The sequence below is a fragment of the Astyanax mexicanus genome, chromosome 11 (genome assembly GCF_023375975.1).
Source record: "Astyanax mexicanus isolate ESR-SI-001 chromosome 11, AstMex3_surface, whole genome shotgun sequence".
Lineage (NCBI taxonomy): Eukaryota > Metazoa > Chordata > Actinopteri > Characiformes > Acestrorhamphidae > Astyanax > Astyanax mexicanus.
The window spans coordinates 17,972,271-17,994,453 of NC_064418.1; positions in this window are offsets into that span (position 1 = coordinate 17,972,271).

The following is a 22,183-nucleotide window of genomic DNA, read 5'->3' on the forward strand; positions in this document are numbered from 1 at the left end:
CACCATAGCAAAACCTTATCAACAACCTGGCAATGTCATAGCAGTCACCACATATACCATAGCAACACCTTAGCGACCACCTATTAACCAGTTAGCAACACAATAGCAACCACCAAAGATACCATAGCAACACTTTAGCAACCACCTCGTTACCAACACCATAGCAACCACCACAGATACCATCACAACACCTTAACAACCACCCAGCAATATCATAGCAACCACCATGGATACCAGAGCAACAACTTGGCAACCACCTAGCAACGCCATCACAACACCTTAGGACATAATTAGCAACAACATACCAACCACCTAAAATACCATAGTAACCACACCTTAACAACCACATTGCATGATAACACAATAGCTACCACCACAGATACCATAGCAAGACCTTAGCAAATACCTGGCAACACCTTAGCAAACACCTGCCAATGTCATAGCAGCCACCAAACATACCATATAAACACCTTAGCAATCACCTATTAACCAGTTAGCAACACCATAGCAACCCCCACAGATACTACTGAAAAACCTTAGCAACCACCTAACGATGTCATAGCAACCACCAAAGACAACATAGCAACACTTTAGCAACCACCTAGTCACCAACCAATTAGCAATGTTATAGCAACCACAATGGATATCATAAAAATACATTAGGAACCACATAGAAACACTTTAGCACCCACTCAGCAATGCCACAGCAACCACCACAGATACCAACGCACTGTAGCAACACCATACCATGACCTAGGATACCTTTGTGATCTGTCTGAGCTATGTAAGCTGCGCAACCATCTTGCGGTATCTTCAGGAAATTCAGGAAATTTGTGACTGTATATTATGCTACTAGATTATGTTAACGTAATTATGCAAAATGTAGCTATTCATTTTGAATAATGCATTCATATTCAGTTACAGTCTTAATTATTACATAGTGTTCTTATAATGATGGTTCTCATTGTCCTCGTAAACGGTATCTTTGTTAAAAATTCGAAACTGGGGTTTAAGACAAAACTAACAATTAATACATCCACTCACACTAAGACTACCTTTATCACTTGCAATGCTCCCGCACTAGGAGGGTGAGGACAGGGCAAGCACATGCCTCCTCTGAAACACGTGAAATTAGACTCCGCCTCTTTTCCAACTGCCACAACTAAGACAACCAATTCAGCATTATTGGACACCCAATGCACTCTGATGAAAGTAATGGATCCCCAGCTCTGACTCCTTACAGGCGCTTACAGACGCCTGAGCTGAGCAGCACCAGCGCCATCTTTACTATCTCTGACTCTGGCTGCTGATAGACACCTGGACAGTGTTGGACTCTTTTGGTGGCTGTTTAAAGGACCAAAGGTCTAATAACTATATGAACAACATACGGCATATTAAATCACTGATAAAGTATGATAAATCATCATGAATAGTTTGCACAGAAACATGATTATTTTCCTTTTTTAGGCTACTGCGCTTGCACAGATCTTCACATTGAGGGAGTTTGGTTCTTTTTTGTGGAAGTGGATGGACTTTTCCCCTTGAACGAATGCTGGATTGAGTGATATGTGATCTCATATATCTTATATTTCAGTCATATTTAAGTCAGTGGCTGGTCTCCTCGTTAATAACGTCTCCGCCAGCGAGCCTCAAAACAACATTTCTTCTGAAGTATAGTAAATAAGAGCCAGTTTCTCTGTACTTGACCCCCTGCTCTTCATTATAGAAGCTTCAAACTGTGACCAAAACACTGCTGACCTTTAAGAACACAGTTCTCTTAACAGCTAACTGTTTCTTAAAAATACTCAGGATCTGAAAGACGTTCTGTTCTTTTCTGTTCTATTCTAATCAGCAGCGAATCGTATTGTATGTGTGAATTAGCCCACACTTTGATTTGATGCACGAGGTTCACTGAGAGCTCTGGTCTGACACATAACGAGAGGAGGCAGAGAATGAAGCCTCTATCAAATGAATGCAAATGCATATGTCAATATGGATGTGATGCATGTCAGCACTCCTCCATCACCACTGCTATTTGGACAGGAAATCTAATTATGGATATCTAGCGTGTATCTGATTTCTTCCCGGTAATCTAAACAGCAAACTAGCTAAGCAATCTTTTCAATTATGATCTGAGCCGCGCTACGCACACACTCATCTCGGACGGATGATCAGATGGGAACAGCAGCTATAAACAGGCGGACGTGAGGTAAAGCAAAACAAACTTGATATGACAGATTGAGGCCCAGCTTTATTAATCCAAATGCAAAGAATACTTCAGAGAAAGAGCTGTGAATACATTCACACTCATGTGTAGTGCCCTGTGTTTGCTTTGAGGATAAAATAACGTATACTTAATTACATGCTCAAAACATGCACAAATTATCATTATTTACTATAAAATTATCATGCTGGCATATATACAGTGAAGGAATTAATTATTTGATCCCTTGCTGATTTTGTAAGTTTGCCCACTGGCAAAGACATGAACAGTCTATAATTTTAAGGGTAGATTAATTTCAACAGTGAGAAATAGAATTTCAAAACTAAAATCTAGAAAATCACATTGTATAAATTATATACATTTATTTGCATTTTGTAGGGAGAAATAAGTTTTTGATCCCCTATTAACCATTAAGAGTACTGGCTCCTTCAGATCAGTTAGACGCTTCTAATTAACTCGTTACCTGCATTAAAGACAGCTGTCTTAAATTGTCACCTGTATAAAATATTCATAAGGCACTATATGACATGCATAATACCTTATAATGACTGTAATAAGCATGTATAATAGCTCATAAGTACTTACAGCAACATTCACAACACATTATAAACTACAAGTATAAGGGTTTGTAAAGATTGGGTTATAATGTCATAAGAACATTGTACAATGTAGTGTTGTAATGCTATAACTATAACACATATTTGGTATATTTTGGTATAATGCATTATAGTATGCAGCTTTGATTTCTTAAATTAAGCATTTATAAAAGTATGTAACACATTATAAAGCCTTATATACAGTCATAACTGACTTTAAGTGAAGTGAGTTTTCATATGCCTTTTAAACATAAAGTAAATGTTATAATGCCTTACTGTAGGCATTTGAAAACACACTTCACTTAAAGCCAGTAAAGAGCACTCATAATGCTCTATAAGTAAAATAAATTACTTTAAGTTTAAAAAGCACATGAAAACTCACTTCACGAAAAGTCAGTAATGACTGTATATAAGGCTTTATAATGTGTTACGTACTTTTAAAAAAGCTTAATTTGAGAAATCATAGCTGCATACTATAATGCATTTCACCAAAATATACCAAAACTACATTGTACAATGTTCTTATGAACAGTTATAAGTTCTTTCTTTATAAAACCTTATACTTGTAGTTTATAATGCGTTATGAATGTCACTGTAAGTACTTATGAGGTATTATATAGGTATATTACATTCATTGTTAGGTATTATGCATGTCGTAATCCATGATCGTGATGAAGGTGAGAGATCAGCCTAAAACTACATGGGGGAACTTGTTAATGATCTCAAGGCAGCTGGAACCACAGTCACCAAGAAAAGCAAGATAGCACATATGTAGGCACATCTGAAGTTTGCCAATGAACACCTGGATGATTCTAAGAGTGATTGGGAGAAGGTGTTGTGGTCATATGAGACAAAAATTGAGCTCTTTGGCATTAACTCAACTCGCTGTGTTTGGAGGAAAGAGAAATACTGACTGTGACCCAAAGAACACCATCCTCACTGTAAAGCATGGAGGTGGAACATTATGTTTTGGGGGTGTTTCTATGCTAAGGTTACAGGACTACTTCACTGCATCAGTAGGAAAATGGATGGAGCAATGTACCATAAAAACCTGAGTGACCACCTCCTTCCCTCTCTCCGCCAGGACAATAAAAATGGGTTGTGGCTGAATTTTCCAGCATGACAATGACCCAAAACACACAGCCAAGGCATCAAAGGAGAGGCTAAAAATGAAGCACATTACGATCATGTAATGGCTTAGCCAATCTCCAGACCTTAATCCCAAAGAAAACATATGGAGGACACTGAAATTCCGAGTTGAATAGGAGTAAATTAAAAATGATCCTGACGTCCACAAACCTCATAATCAACTACAAAAATGCCTGAAAGCTGTGCTTGCCAACAATTTACAATTTTAATCTCTCACTGTTAAAATTAAACTACACTTTAAATTAAAGACTGTTTATGTTACAAAATCAGCAAGGAATCGAATAATAATTATTTCCTTCAATGTAAAACTTTACATGCTTTTGCTTCTGTTTATTTGCAATATCTCACCTTGTATAATGAAAAATCACGATTACTTAGTTCCCAAACTCCCAGAGAGAAAAACTTTCTCTTATAAGGCCCTCCAACTCTGGAATAACCTTCCAGAAAATGTTCAGGACTCAGACACAATCTCAGGACTCAATCTAGACTTAAAATGAATGCTTCCTCAAAAATAAGGCTGTGTAGATGGCTGTGTTTCAGGGTGCCTCCGTGTCTATGTTACCTTCTGGCTCTCTCCCTTTAGTTAGGCTGTTATGTTCAGATCTGCCGGAGTCATTAGCCACACTCTGATAATGTTGCATTTTTTCTTACATTTTACATAAATCCAATTAAACTAATTCCATCTTTCGGCCCTCCCTAGGTCTCCAGAGAAGTCCAGACCAGCTCTGTCTGTATTCTTACTTGAACATAAGACATTCTGACGTTGAACGAAATTCAGTAACCTTCGGAATGTCCCAGTGTCCTAGACAATACGTCACTGATAAATCCTTGTTGAACAGCTTTTGGTCTAACTTGCATGGCTTAGATGCTTTATTGCTATGGTTCCATGCAGTTCCTCACTTGCACATCATCCGTGAGCTAACAGGAGCCTCGGTTGTAGTTTCTCTGTTCTGCGGGTGCTTCTGCAGTGTCTCTGATATTGGTGTGATCCGGAGGTCAGACTCATTCATATTAGCATATGTAATTTGGATGAGGTCCCGTTACGCAATCGGCTCTACGGCTTATGCAATTAATGAATATTTCATCAGAACCGCCGAGGTAGGAACGGGCTTAAGTGGCGGAATGTTAAGGTCTGTCAGTTATTGAAATGGAATATGCTGCAGACACCAGTGATCTTGACAGATGTCATATTTTATAAAAACACGCTCGCTGCAAGCCGGCCTGAGATAAAAGCTCTGTCGTTTCGGTTTAAAATGGATAGGCTCGGGAATTACACTCGGGATGCTCATATGGGAAGTTTCCAGATCAATTAGACAATTGGAAGGAAAGGCTTGTGCTTTTGTCCTCCTTTGGTGATGAACTACTACTACAGGCAAAATGCTGGACAGCATTGGTCACTGGAAACAGCAAGGACTTGGAATTACCCAGTTTCAAGAATTAATAAAACTCATATTGGCAAAATGAGACTGATGATACTCCAGAAATTCCTGGAACACACCTCATTTCCAGACCACCAGCACCACCAGCATACTGTAGAGAAAACAGTATACAAATACCAGCTTTTACACTTTTGAACTTTTTGAACTTTTGAAATCACCTCATCGTTACTCCACCACATCCAGCACTTTGACTTTAAAATATTTACATCAGAAACTAAACCAAACTTTATTGCACTTGTTTAAACCCAAAAAACAGGCTGGCCTTCTTTTTATGTATAAAAATTATAAATATTTGGACAGTAAGGAAATGTTCATGATTTGTGCTCTGCAAGCCACCACACTGGATTTAAAATCAAACAACTGAAATTCAAGTGTTGGCTTTCAGGATTAATATAAGGGGTTGTACAAAAATATCCTGTGAAGCTTTTAGGAATTACAACCATTTCCCTGCAAAGCCTCTTCATTTCAGGGGCTGAAAAGTAATTGGGCAAATGAACTTTACTATGAATAAAATGGTCATTTTTAGTACTTTGTTTAGAATCCTTTGCAGGCCTTTGCAGAATGACTGCATGGATTCTGAAACCTATGGATATCACCAAACTCGGCGTTTCCTGCTTTATGATTCTTTACCAGGCAAAATTCCCTTCGTTGCTTTTGCAGTAAGTTTTGGGTAATTGTCCATCTTTACTGTGAAGCACTGTCCAATCAACCTTGCTGCCACATCTTCAACAAACACTAGTGCATGCACAAGCCACTACCATGTTTTACAGGGGATGTGGAGAGCTTTGTGTCGAGCCTTTGCAAGATTCTCCATACTTAATTATTTCTATCATTCTGGTACAGGATGATCTTAGTCTTACCTGTCCAAAGAACTCTGTTCCAGAACTGGATTCGCTTCTTTAGATGTTTGTTGGTAAAGTCTAATCTGCCTTTCCTATCTATTAATGATTTGAACCTGGTGGTAAACCCTCTGTAATTTGTTCTCATGACATCTTTTCTTTATGGTTAGACTGAGGATACTGATACACCTCTTTCCTGAAGAGTGTTCTTCACTTGGGTGGATGTTGTGAAGGGTTTTTTGTTCAGCATGGAATGGATTCTGGGATCATCCACCACTGTTATCTTCCGTGGATGTCCAGGCCTTTTTGAATTCCCAAGCTCAACACTGAGCTCTTTTTTTCCAGGGTGTATCAAACTGTTAAAGGCCAGGCAAAGCATCATAAAGGATGAAACCCAGCGTTTGGTGATGTCCATAGGTTCCAGACTCCAGGGAGTCATCGCCTGCAAAGGATTCTGAACAAAGTATTAATAATTAACATTTTATATGTGATAAAGTTCATTTGTTCAATTTCTTTTAAGCCTCTAAATTCAAGAGGCTTGAATTAATCCTGTAGGTCAACACTTCAACAGCATTTGTTGTTTCATTTCAAATTCTGTGCAGTAGTATAGAGTGCCTAAATCATGACAAAATGTCCAAACTGTCCAAATATTTGTGGGCCTAACTCTATTATATATTGGCATTTTATTCATGTCTGCTTCACATTTTCATTGCCTAATTGTATCATCTACTCTATATCTACTCTTACAGATTTAAATCACAATCAAAATGAAGTTGCACACATATTGTGAAACACAGTGCATTCAACAGCAAAGGCCTAAAGCATATTTTTCTACAGTTACCAGAAAGCACAAGAGATGGCAGTTTACACTTATTTATTGGAGTAAAACTATTTCAACGTGATGTTTTTATAGATATGTTCATGTGGTGCTTTGGCTTTCTTCTGCTTCTGGCCAGTCAGGTTCACGTGGCTAAGCAAGACATTGTGTGCTGCTCAGGCAACAGAAACAAGAGGCTATAAAAGCAAAAACTAGACTATGAAAAGATATAATAACACTCGCCTGAAACCTAAAGGCCCTGTTAGGCATGTTCTGGGGTTGTTTTTCACCCAATCGTTCTGTCAGGAAAAATAAGTGGTTTAAAACCAATTACGGCTCAAAAATCACCACCCCCGTCCCCCTCCCCCATCATCACAAACTGCTATTTGTTCGGCTGCAAAATGCCAGACGCCGCATTGTTAAACACACCGGCCGGCAGCATACCTTCCCAGGCGCTTCAAATCTGAGACACCTCTTCAAATCGGAAGTTTGCCGTGCCACAGCTTCGGCAGAGTCAAACTTTTAATGAAGGGGAAAAATATGATTCAGTCACCTTGTGACACGCTGGAAAAAAAGAATACGAAGAAGAAGAAAAAAAAGAGAAAGCTGCTGGGAATTCGCAATCCCTTTCCCTGACTAGCGCCTGCCTTCGCTCTCGCGCATGCTGCCTTTAATCTGCCGCTTTCTGCAGCAAAACCCTGACGCTTTCAAGCTCGTAATGCACACTCGTCTGGCAGAGAGAGAGAGGTAGAGAGAGACACCAAGAGTGAGAGATCAAGACAGAGACAGATTGAGAGAGAGGGAGAAAGAGAGAGAGAGAGAGAGAAGGGAAAGGGAGAGTGATGGATACAGTACATTCTTTTAACAGTGGGCACAGGTTTCTACCCATAAGATGTTGATGGTGGTCGATAACAGTTTCAGCAGTGACACTGAGGTGTTTAAAAACTCCAGCAGCACTGCAGCATTTGATCCACTCATACCAGCATAATAAACACAGAGCAACAGATACAAGACTACAGTCCGAAATTATAGAACTACAAAGGGTACTATATGATTAGTGGAACTAAATGAAGTGGATAATGGATGTAGAAACAAGGAGGTGGTCTTATAGTTATGCTTGATCAGTATATATGACAAATATCTATCTGCATCTATCTCTCCTAAGTAAACAAATATGTAATTCTAAAAAAAAACAAAAAAACTTTCCTTTCAAAGTCAAACGAGCACTGGATATTATTCTATACAGGTTTCTCTCTTGAAAACTGTTTATTTTGGTGAATAAAGTGCTCCCATTTGGGTGTTCATCTTAGGCTTGTGCTCTTCCCCTTAAACACTGAAACTCCTTCTATTTCTTTAAGTAACAAATCATGTGTATAAACACCTGCTGGTGTGTCACCTGTTTGGAATCACATCATTATTTAGTTTTTTTTTTTTTTATCTCAATACTAGCAGACATCCCAAGTTGCAAAAATGTATTATTTTAAATTTATTTCAAAAACCTTTGCCCTCTCTCCCCAAACACACACAAACACACACACCAAAGGGTAATAGACCTTTACCTTTTGGATATTTTATATAAAACTAATTGGCTGATTCACAGACTCTTTGTAGAGAACAGGCCAATCAGAACCCTCTCTGTTTTGCATGCGCTTCATGAATATGCATATAAGGGGAGCGTCATTTTCTTCCTCCCCTTATCTTTCACACATGCGATTGGGGGAAAAAGTCTCTGTTGCCTCAGCGTTTGGGGTTGTACAAACAGGGTGGACAGACAGAAGCAGAGACACTGTAGGGTAAAAATCTGACCTGATCTGAGATGGCTTATTAAAAATGCCCCAGTGATTCTGCACTCGATTTCCCATAAGCATTTTGGTGCTACAATCAACTTAAGGTCAATTGAGCCTACAGCTTATGTGCCTCGTTGAAACTGTGATTCCACACGCCATGTTAGCTAATTAGCTTCTTCATGAAGCAGCTGAACATATGTTGAATACGTTCCTCACGCTTCACGGAGCTCAGCACATTGTTCCTCTGTTTAGATTCTGGGTCTGCTGGGGTTCTGAAAGACGTCCTTGGTGATAATTATGTACAGGAATAAATACCCTGCTATATAAGTAAACTCCTTCAGCACTGCTAAATATAATTTTGTTTTTTACATATAAAGCTAATTAAATATAGTACCAGTCACAGTTTAAAATCAGCACACACTTTAAATTCAGTGTTTTTTTTTCATTATTTTTAAAATGTTCTGCATTGTAGATTGATACTAAAGTCATCCAAACTATGAAGAAAAACATTTAGTCATTTAGTCAACAATAAAGTAATGAACAAACCAGAATATATTTTATATTCTTCAGCAGCTCTTGCTTACATGGCAGATTTATACATCTCTGCATTTTCTCAGTCAGCTTTATGAGGTAGGGTCACCTGAAATTCAGGCTTTCAGTTAACAGCTGTGCTGTTAAGAGTTAATTATTCGAGTTTCTTGTCTCTTAATGTGTTTGAGAGCATCAGTTGTAAAGTTGTGAAGAGGTAGAGTTGGTGTACAGTGAATAGCTCTATTTCAGTAAATTTCTCTAAGTAAACTAAGTAAAGAAAAAAAAAAATAATAGTCAATCTTGAAAAGTAACCTCAAGCGCGGACGCAAAGACTATGAAATTTTTTTTTTATGAAACTGGCTCTCATTAGTACCGCCCCAAGAAAGCAACACCAAGAGTTATCTCTGTTACTCTGTTTTTATCAGAGTTACCAGCCTCAGGAACCGCAAGTTAACAGCACTCCAGATAAGATCCACTTAAAAAAAGTAGTTTGACATTTAAGTTATTACATGATTTCTCGTGTGTTATTTCATAGTCTGGATGACTTCAGTATTCATTTTCAATGTAGGAAAAAAAAACATTGAATAAGTAGATGTGTCATACTAGTACTGTGTCATATATTGCATTTCTGTACTGGAAGAACACATTTGCTAACATACAGACAAATACAGATCCCATATAAAATAAGAGTTAAGATAATCCTTTATTAATCCCACAATGGGGAAATTTGCCATGTTGCAGCAGCACAGAGGAAAGGACAGAAACCGGTCAGGAAAATATATATAAACAAATAATAATAAAATAAATAATAATAAAACGTATGTATACAAACATTTACAGGAAATATATCAAAAAAAAAATATTTATAGTAAAGGAAAAATATATACATCTAGTGCCACAAAGATAAGGTCAGAGGAGATATGATTATGGTAGGGTGTGACCTATTGCACAAAGAGTGACAGTGAATAAATAAATAAATAAATAAATACATAAATAAATATGTTGTTATTGTGCTGTTGGTCATATTAACAGACATCCTGTACAAAGTTCTTTACAGTGTTTTCGGGAAGTCTGATGTTAGCATAAAATGGCTAATATGATGTAATTAGTAGTTATCCAGACAGCTTATATCAGTGTAGTTAGTTGTGCTGGACTAAACAAACCCACTCTGCTTCTGTTTCTTTAGGCTGAAGCGTAAACTCAATGAAGGCGGTCTGAGAAGTGCCTCGTCTGGGAGAAGGAAGTGCTTAGCTACTGCACAGACTATGGTTGCAAATTTGACAACATGGCTGCCGTTTTTGACTTCATTTCTATAGAACTTAAGAGAATTAAACCATGACATCTTTGTTTTTCTACAGTAGTTGTTGTCGCCACATCCCTTAAGCTCCTTTAATAGAGCGCAAACCATTTTACAAACGCTGTTTTTCATCAGCCATGCCGGTTTTAAGTGTTCAGATGGGTTTAGTCCTATTTGTGGGACTTATTTGAGAGAATGAATTGAAAATGAGTTTTTAAGTAGAGCAGTTTTTAAAACGCTGGTATTTGGGCCGCTGTACAGGAGCGAGTGTGGCAGTGAGTCAGTAAATTCAACTGTTGTGCTGAAAATTTGGAGAGCCAGTCCCACACAAATTAGCATACGGATTCTGATTGCATGTTCCGTGGCGCTGAGGAGTTGAGGATGATGGAGGGACTGTTTTATATGCAAAGTTTTTCATTCAGCTCATAAGCAGCGCTGGCTCTGAGAGTTAGGCTCAGGTTCTGAAGTTGGTCGTGAAGCGATTGGGTTTTTTTTGTATTAAATAATGTGACATTAGCTATCTGTATGTTTGCATAAGAGATCAGTTTATATTTAGGGGCCAAACATGAGCTGCAGTCTGCTGATAAGAGAATTCTCGGAGAATTCGGTCAGTTTTTTTGGCCTGCTGTCTGACAAACCTCAGCCAGAGTTTTTGGGGCCAAAGACCAGAGGTGGGTAAAATAGATAAAATAGTACTCAAGCTGTACTTTTGATAATAGTCTTAACATTATGGCTGAGGATTGATCAAAACCACACAATGCTGGAGCTGGAGTCCTTAACACCACTGGCAGAGAGGAGAGTCCTCAGCAAGCTGTCCCAGTCCTGCTCCACAGACAGACTCCGAAAGACAAACTCCTCTCAGCACAGCAAACTAAAACTTTGTGACACTTTTTCACTCCAGCCACTCTGTTCACTACATGGACACACCCTTCATCTCAGCAGACACACTCTCAGAGATGCCCTTTTACATTACATTATTTTTGCACTAGTAGCTTTTGCAAAGCTTGCACTGCAAATTTAAATTATTGTATAACTGTGTATTTGCACTTTTTGTATGGCTGGCATCAGTTATCTATATAATATGCACATCAACTGAGTAGTTTTATACTTTATATTTTATTGTATTTGTATTTTTATAAGTATTGTTTTATCTTGTCCTTACTTAGTAACTTTTGTGTACTGTGTATACCTGCTGCTGAATGTCCAAAATTATCTATCTATCTATCTATCTATCTATCTATCTATCTATCTATCTATCTATCTATCTATCTATCTATCTATCTATCTATCTATCTATCTATCTATCTATCACCAGCATGAAAAGAACCAATCCTTTCTTAGCTGGAGTGTGACACTACAGCTAAGAAAGGATTGGTTCTTCTCATGCTGGTGTGTGTGAGGGTGAGTGAGTTGATACATTACACTGATAGAAAGATAGAATGTTAGAAAGGAGAATGTTTTAAGAACATTTAGCAACATTTTGAAAAGGTTTGAGGAAGTTTGGCCTGCAATGTTACAGAAATAATGTTCCAGGAACAGTCTAAAAACATGTGATATGATAACAGGTTGCATTACAATGTTATTAAAACATTTCACATTTCCAGCTAGACAAATACTAAAATTGTTAAAAAAAAGTTAAGTACCTTATTTTTCACACCATAAGTCACACTATCAATTGTCTATTTTTGGTCTATTTTCATACATAAGGCACACCGTAATATTAGGCACATTTTAAGAGGCACCTTTCCCATCTAATTTAGATGAGTCAACCCAATGCTGGAGATTATTCTACACAAATTTATCTTCTGAAAACTGTTCATTTGGATGAGTAAAGCCCCTCCATTTATTTACAGTAGGCTGAAGTGTTAGCATTAGCAGCTAACCGATAAAGCTGCCTCACTGCTGCCTGACAGTGCTAAACTGAGGAACCCTGAGTTTCTGGTAAACCAGGGTGATATTGGCTATATAATTACAGGCTAATATACTAACCTCTGAACGCCCAAATGGCTAGCGCTTAGCAGGTAATGCTAGTACTGCTTCAGCAGTGCTAGACAGGGTTAGCAGCAGATTAGAGGCTGATAATACTCACCTCTGAACTGTCGAATGGCTAGCGCTTACCAGGTAATGCTAATACTGCTGGAGAACTGAACTGAAACTCCTGTATAATGTTGCAGTTCAGCAGAGTGGCTTTACTGCTCCTTACAACCTGACACTGGATTATATATATATATTTTTTGTGAAAATTAATTATTTTAGTGCGCCTTACAGTGCGAAAGATACAGTAACATTCCCAAAACTAAAAATGAAACACAGATGTTGTAGCGACATTAGCAGAAAAAAATTCTTTTTTAACATAAAAAAATTGACAGGCTGAATGTTTAAAGAACTTTAACTGTAACAGTAAAAAACCTTCTATTAAATAAAAAAATGTTAGGTGGGACACTGTCCACTGCTGGTGTATTGTTCTGGGGAGTCATTGCATGTGCTATTACAGTCTGTCACCACTAATAGTGTTTGTGAGACATTAGCAGTTCAGTGATATTTGCAGGGAATCCTGTAGTCACATGAGTTGCTTCTAATAATGGTCACCTTTACACAGCTAGGCTTTTCCAGGAATGTTTCCACCAGATTACAACAATATCTTGTTCTGCTTGGTTGCCAGATATACCTCCAATCATGCGCTTATGGAAGCAGTTGGGATGGCAGCTTCAGCAACTTAAGAGTGTAGAGCAGGATCTACAGGCCCGGCAGCGACATCTGTAAGCATGGGTAAAATTGCTGCAGGATGGCATACAGAACCTGTTTGCCTCCATGCCCAACCGTATCTCATATTATACCACAGTTAGTTCCGACCCTGCAGTGTGGTTGGCTGAGAGGAGTTTTATGAGTGACGTTATTAGGCGATAATGCACTGTAACTGAAGCTCTCCATGTATTACTCCGCCCCATACAGGTAACCTAGCAACGATGCAGCACTTACCAGCCAAAAACAAACTAAATGCATTATCATTAAACACCACTGGGGGCGCTGGATCCCACAGGCACAGTGAAGAAACGCCATGTCTCCAATAGGCAGCGTAGACAAAGACGCGGTCCACAAATAAATAAGCACAGCGATTTGAAAATATGCATTATTACACACATTATCAGCCACCAATATCAGATTAAGAGCTGTTATTATTAAAATAAATGCGTAAGCGTATATATTTTACAGTTAATATAGGGTATTTTAAGCTGAATGTAAGGTGGACTCTTGTAATTCTGCAGGTCTCGCCTTGGGGGGTGAATTAAACAAAACTTTATTTCTAAAAAAAAAAAACATTTTCTTTCAGTTAAACAAACGCTAGACTTTAATCTACACATATTTCTCTCCTTAAAAACGTTTATTTGGGTGAGTAAAGAGCTTCTGTTTATTTACAGTAAGCTTAGATTTTCACAATTTTGACTAAATGGCCGATAATGCAGAACTTACAGTGCAGCTAAAGCAGAGCAGTAATGGAACTAATTTAATTGAGTGTTTATAACTAAACTGTTCGTATTTTCTTATCCATTTTAACTCAAAATCTTTCAATAAACAGCAGTAATAGAGCTGTGGTATAATCGCAACAATACACTCGAGGTTCTTGCTATAACGTGTCATATTGGCACTGCAGTGGCCAAAATCTAATATAAATAAAATCAAATAGAATAAATATAGCATTTTTAAACAAATTTAACCTACAGATTCACATTATTAGACTCGCTAAGTTCATGGTGATTCCATTTATTTTATGATAGATTGATAATGTAATAATTGTGACAGGCCTATTTAAAACAATACATATTGTTGAAATATACTAGTATGTGTAAGTTGTTTTGTCTTTCAGTTGTTGATAAAACACTGACAGAACTACTATAGGCTTCTTCAGTATACAGTATATAATACTGAATCATAACACAAGTTAAAAATGCAGACGTTCCGGACCTCGGCCTGGCGTATTTTTCTCTAACTGGACCGAACTGAATTCTAATTAAATACCCCTGTACTAGAGCCTCTTTTGAATAACAGTTTAGTTTTATTAGTATAGGTTTGCTTTTTAACCACCATAACCATCTAAGTCGAGCTTAGACCATCTAAAAGCATTTGCCAGCAAAAATGTGCATTTTACAGCAGGACAGTATCAAAATATGATATATAATCATTTACTTTGTGTACTTACTTAGTTTACAGTTGCCAGGTTAGGGGTCATTACCTGCTCACTGCCCCAAATCAGAGTCCAGAATGTAAACTAGTACAGGTAATGTGAACTGTAAGTTTCTAGTGTTGACGGTTTAATGTGAGTGTAGGGTCTCCCTTAACAGCATCAGCCTTTCAGCCGGTGTGGTTGAGCTGTTGTGTAGTGGAATGTTTCACCCGGTATAATCAATAATAACTCAGAGCTCTAACCACTTTCACAGCCACCACTGCCCCCAGACCACTGACACAGGGTTAGAGAAAGGTTAAACTCAAACTGAGGCTCTGCACATGAGCTACAGTCACAAACTGTACAACAAACTGCTCACCAAAGTGTCGGAGCTACAGTGTAGAGCTTTCCAATAAAGTAGCCAATTATTGTAAATAAAATCCTGGAACAAACTGTCATTTTAAGCACTTACACAGCAGCACCGAAGAACAGAGGAATCACTGTTTGCAAAAAGCTGATAAGGCAGAACAGAACACCATGTCTACAGTAGAATAATGGAGAGTGGTGAGATGCTTTTCTGTACAGTAGCACTAATTAAACATTTCCGTATCCAAACAGAAATGTAATATACAACATATATGTCCCTATATCAAGAGTGGTGTCTCCATATATGTTACCTATAAGGTGATATATTATTATCACACACATACATTAATTGGATATGTATATATAGGTTTACAACATACATTGTTGTATATATACTACTCCAGTTTCTGAATGAGTTTCTCTGATTTTTTCTATTTATAGATATATGTCTAAATAAACTGAACATTGTTGTTTTATTCTATAAACTACAGACATTTCTCCCAAATTACAAATAAATATAAACAAATAAAATAAATAAATAGATCTTTCAGACCTCAAATAAGGAAACACGTTCATATTCATAAAGTTTAAGAGTTTAGAAATCATAATTAATGGTTAGAATAACCCTGATTTTCTATCACGATTTTCATACATCTTGGCATGTTCTCCTCCACCAGTCTTACACACTGTCTTTGGATAACTCCTGGCCACTCCTGGTGCAAAAATGTAAGCATTTAAGCTTGGTTTGATGGCTTGCGATCAAGGAGTATAGAGAGTACAAAGATGTATTGGGAAATAACAGGGTAGTATAGTATAGTATTGGGTAATATAGGGAGTATAAAGCAGTATAAAGTAGTATTGGATAGTGGTGGGCAGTACAGGTTAGAATATGTAATATAGGGCAGTATAGAGTAGTGTAATAAGTATGGGGCAGTATGGAGTAATATATGGTAGTATAGGGAGTATAATGCAGTATATGGTAGAATTGGATATTATAGGGATAGGTAGTATAGGGCAGTATAGGGTAGTATTGGACATTGTAGGTCAGTATAGGCAAGTGTAGGTTGTATAGGGCAGTATGGACTAGTACTTGGTAGTGTAGGGAGTATAGATTCATATATTGAGTACAGGGTAGTAAAGGGCAGTATATGGACGTACAGGGGTATATGGCATTAGGGCAGTAAAAGGACGTATAGGGTAGTATGAGAAGTACAGGGAAATATAGGGCATATATGGGATCTATATAAAAATATAGGGCAAGGCAGTGTTGTGAAATATAGGGAATATACAGTAGTTAAGTGCATTATAGGGTATAAAGTATAGGGCAGTATAAGTTTAGGGTAGTAGAGGGTAGTATAGAGAGTAAATGACAGTATTAGGGTAAAAGTGATCTGGAGTATGATCCACTGACACAATCATTAATATGATACGTATGCTTAGCAGTAGTAATAGTAGTAAAAATTTTTAAAGTATGTTTCCTGTAGGAAATGGAAATTCTATTCCACTTCTAGGCAGTTGCTGTGGTATCCTAGTTAGTTGTATAAGTAACCACTTATCATCCCCGGTGGGTGTAGGGCTTTCTAGTAAAGTGGCCAATTATTGTAAATAAAATCCCGGAACAAACTGTCATTTTAAGCACTTACACAGCAGCACCGAAGAACAGAGGAATCACTGTTTGCAAAAAGCTGATAAGGCAGAACAGAACATCATGTCTACAGTAGAATAATGGAAATGGGTGAGATGCTTTTCTGTACAGTAGCACTAATTAAACCTTTCCCTGTCCAAACATGCCCACAGAACATAAACTGTAAATAGAAGACAATTCACATCTTTCTAACAAGGCATCCATATTACTCAGCAGAGGAGTAATGATGTTCCACTTATAATCTTAATTAGGTATGCATATTCATTACAGAAAATATTGCATTCAATTCAGTTCCATTAGAGGCTGTGTATACAGTGCTTCTGACAAGCCATTGTCCCAAATCAGCTCTCTGTGAGGGAGCAGCCCCTTAACGAGTCCCACCAGAGAAACAGTGGCAGACGGAAAACCCTGAGAGCATGAGGAAGAAAAGCTTCCTAAAGCTCAGCAATATCTAGACTATAAAAGTCCCATGAATAAAGTCACTATAGCCGGGTTTCAATTCAAATGTATTAGAAAAGGTTCTGCACAGTGAGTCATGTTACCATTCACTATGCTTAGTGTATGTGAAGAAACTTTAGATGATATAGGCTACTGTGATTACCCAACCAGCCATTTCCACACTTCTTCTAAATGATTGAGGGCACAACCAGGATGGATTCAGGTCTCTGAAACAGCTTTCGACCAAATGTACCAAACCCAAGGAGCAATCACACCCAGATCCAGAATGAAAGCTAGTATAAACACATCCTCACATGAGCCCCATGTTCCTCTGATGTGGAGTATAGAGTAGCGTAGGTAGTATAGTGTAGCATAAGGAGTGTAGTGTAGCATAGGGAGTATAGAGTAGCATAGGGAGTATAGAGTAGCATAGGGAGTATAGAGTAGCGTAGAGAGTATAGAGTAGCATAGGGAGTATAAAATAGCATAGGGAGTATTGAGTAGTGTAGCGAGTATAGAGTAGGAAGTATAGAGTAGTGTAGGGAGTATAGAGTAGTATAGGGAGTATAGAGTAGTATAGGGAGTATAGAGTAGCATAGGGAGTATAGAGTAGTGTAGCGAGTATAGAGTAGAGTAGGGAGTATAGAGTAGCATAGGATGTATAGAGTAGTATAGGGAGTAGGAGTGATTTGGGTAGTATAGAGTAGTGTAGGGAGTATAGAGAGGTGTAGGCAGTATAGATTATTTTAGGGAATATAAAGAAGCATAGGGAGTATAGGGAGTATATAGTAGCATAGGGAGTATAGAGTAGCATATGAAATATAGAGAGGTATAGGCAGTATAGAGTGGTGTAGCGAGTGTAGAGTAGCATAAAGAGTATAGTGTAGTTTAGGGAGTATAGTGTTGTATAGGGAGTATAGAGTAGTATAGGGACTATAGATTAGTTTAGGGAGTATAGAGTAGTACAGGGAGTATGGAGTAGCTTAGGGAGTATAGATTAGTTTAGGGAGTATTGAGTAACATAGGGAGTATAAAGTGGTATAGGCAGTATAGAGTCACATAGGGAGTATAGATTAGTATTGGGACCATAAAGCAGTATAGGGAGTACAGAGTAGTATAGAGAGTAAAGAGTAGCATTGGGAGTATAGATTAGTATTGGGACCATAAAGCAGTATAGGGAGTACAGAGTAGTATATAGAGTAAAGAGTAGCATTGGGAGTATAGATTAGTATTGGGACCATAAAGTAGTATTGGGAGTGTAGAGTTGTATTGGGGTTACAGATTATTACAGGCAATATGGAGTAGCAAAGAGAGCATAAATTTGTTTAGGCAGTATAGAGTAGTATAGGGAGTATGGAGTAGCATAGGAAGTATAGAGTAGCATACGCAGTATAAAGTAGTATAGGGAGTAAGGAGTAGCATAGGGAGTATAAATAAGTTTTGAGACCATAAAATAGTATTGTTGCTCCCCTTCAGTCTGCCAGAGGCAGGGCTAAAGTAAATTGTAATACTATACAGTACCAAATATTCTGTAAAGCATTTAGGTGGCTCTTATCTGGGGGAACACAGCTAACTCTGGCTCTTCCTGTCCTGAGGCGGTCCTGATGAGAGCCAGTTTCATCATAAATTTTTTGATGTTTTTTTGCAACTGCACTTGAGAATACTGTCAAAGTTTTAATATTGACTGACCTTCATTTCTTAAAGTATTTTTTTCTTTAATTAGTTGAGAAGGTCTTGCCATAATATGGATTAGAACTTTACTCAAACAGGGTTAACCCTCCTATTATGTTAAAATTTACTAACATCTTTTATGATTGGGGTCAATTTGACCCCAGCTATTTTAAACTGATTTTTTTTTGTATAATATTAAGATTTGTACCCAAGTTTATGTCACATGCTATATGTGTTTGTTGACTACTTAAATAGCCATTAAAAAAATCTGCCCCCCACCCACCACCCTTATACAACCAGAATACATGTTATGCGACTATGGAGAAATATGCACATCACCATAAAATCTCATTGATTTAATTAAAATTGAGATCTTATTTGTATTTTAACGTCTTCTTATTATTTCTAAGTAAAGCTTTTTGTAATATATAACCATTAGAATTTAAAATAGTTTATGTCATCAACAATAGTAACATCTATTATGTTTGGGGTCAAAATTGATTTGTATAAACCTTTTATATCTATAGTTTATATCTATAGTTTTTTGAAGATTATAAAATTCCATGTCAAAGTGATCTTTCACATTATTTCACACAAATGTGTGTAAAATCAGATTTTTAAAAATGTTTTATACAGCTAAAACAGCCTGGGGTCAAATTGACCCCAAACAACACTGATGTATATAAAATGTGTACAGGACACAGAAAACATACCATCACATTCATTTTATGTTTACCCAGTTGTCCTCAATAAATTAGGAAAAGTCACTAAATATAAAGTAAATAAAATGATATTAACTGCTTATTTAAAGGCGTTAAACATGGAGTGGGGTCAAATTGACATAATAGGAGGGTTAATTACTGTATATCAACTCTACCTCTTCACAACTTTACAACTGATGCTCTCAAACACGATAAAAGAGCAAGAAGTTCAAGTAATTTAAGTCATTCTTAACTGAAAGCCATTTTAGATAACTGCCTTATAAACCTTATAAACATTTTCTTGTTTGCTAAATTATTTAATATGTTTTTCTTTATAATGTGGGCTTTTGAAATAATAAAAAAGGACTGAATTTAAGGTGTGTTTAAACTTTTGCCTGGTACTGTATATTTTAATTCACATGCGACCATATGTAAACAAAGCTGATGCTAATAGTGTTAGCTGACTTAGCGCTCTTTAGCTTTTTCAATGCAAAAAAAAAAAACTTGTTCCAACACCATACACAGCAGAAATCTAACACTCTCTGTTTTTCTGGTCTTTTGCTCTCCTTTGATACAGCGCTCACAACGGATACACTCAGAAGAGCCCATTTATACAATGTAGCATTAAACCTTAGCGTATGCATGCGCTCCATCTGGGTGTGGAGCGTCAGTTCACAGATGGCGGTGGTGCTTGTGTATAAGTATCTGGCTGTGAGGAAGAAAACCTGCTTAATTACAGGACATTCGTATGCAGCGCAGGAAAGGAACAGAGCGCTAGCATATTTCTGGCTTTGCAAATGAACCCTGTATGAATTCCGCCACACTCCCAGCCACACAACTCAGTATGACGAGGAAAGAGAGAAACAAACAAACCCAAAACTGTTAACATCCCAGGATCAATAACTGATGATAATTGCCTCAATAAATTATAGCCTGCGATAATTAGCGCTTGGGGTTTACGCCTCTTTTGGCTGATTTTCTGTGCCCTCTCTTTTCATCATTTGCAAATTTAGATTTGCATTTTATCCAAAAATACATCAATATACATCCAGACATATCCAGACAGCCCTTCTAATTAGAGAATTCAGCTACGCTGACAGGCATTCAATAGCTCAACGCTGAAACAGCTTGTATAATCTCTTCTGAAAGCACTGCCAATACAATTAGATGCTCAGAAGTAGGTGAGCCTAAGACCACTGAGTCTAAGACCACTAAATGTCCAGTGCCATTAGAAATTCAACAATCTATCACCCAGCAACAGTTTCTTTCTCTCTGATTATTCTAACACTGGCTTGGTAAAAAATAGTAAAAAAAGAATCATTGCACCTAGAGGGAATGAACCATCAGCAATAAAAACATGTTGTGTATGTTATCTCTGTACCTGACTGACTACACACTAAACATGTGGAGAAGGATTTTTCATAATTCATATTATGAATTATGGGGGGGGGGGGGGGTGTTGTGGTGGGGGGTTATCCTATCCCAGCCAGAAAGCAGGATACACCACCCATCCATCACAGGGCAGACAGACACAGACAGACAAACAGACACGTTCACTCACACACTCACACTTAAGGGGCAATTTCAATCAAGTTCCAATCAGCCTGAACCCACGAGGAAACCCACGCAGACATGGGGTACCCGGGTACACAGAAATACCCGGGTCGCCCCAGCCGGGAATTGAACCCAGGCCATCTTGCTTTGAGGCGAAAGTGCTACCCACTGCGCCACATTACGACAACAATGTAGCGCCACTCATTCACCCATGGCTTTTATTATTTACTTGATAGTAGTAGTAGTAATTTTTAAATTCCTTAGTAATGCTTACCTGCCAAATATTCTATTTATTGCAGTATTAATTTATGTAGGTGTTAATACATGGCATATAATTTCCAAAAAAAAAACCCCACAGATTTGAAGTAACACACTTTACCACAAGTTTTTATATCGACTTATACCGAAATATTTTATTGCTATACCCCAATAAAGTAATGCATCTTCATTTACCAGTCAAAAAAATAACATAGTACAATTAACAAGATAAGGGATTAAGGACAAAATAAGACAGATCTACGTTTATGTATTTGTAGAAATAACTTAATATTCATTAATTTTTTGAGGTCATACCACATAATATCCAAATGTGGCAACTACATACCAGGTTATTATTTTTTTTTATATACATTTGAGTTACAAACATACTTGCTGCTTCCATGGGTCCTTGGTCTTAGTAAGTAGTAGTTTTTTGATGGTTGCACCACATGATATTCTATAAAATGGAGATTGTCAGACAAAGTTTGCTTGCATATTACAAGGAAATAAAATTACAAATGCTTTACAAAATACCTTTTACTTGCAGGTTTCAGTTTTGCTTTTCACATAAAGAAGAAATTACAAAAACATTGTCAAATTTTACTTTGGCTTTTAGACTGAAATTTGCAAATGTATTTGACGACAAACAATTACAAAAAAACACCAAGTAGTACAAATAATTTCAGGTAAAATTTTTACGTAACTACAC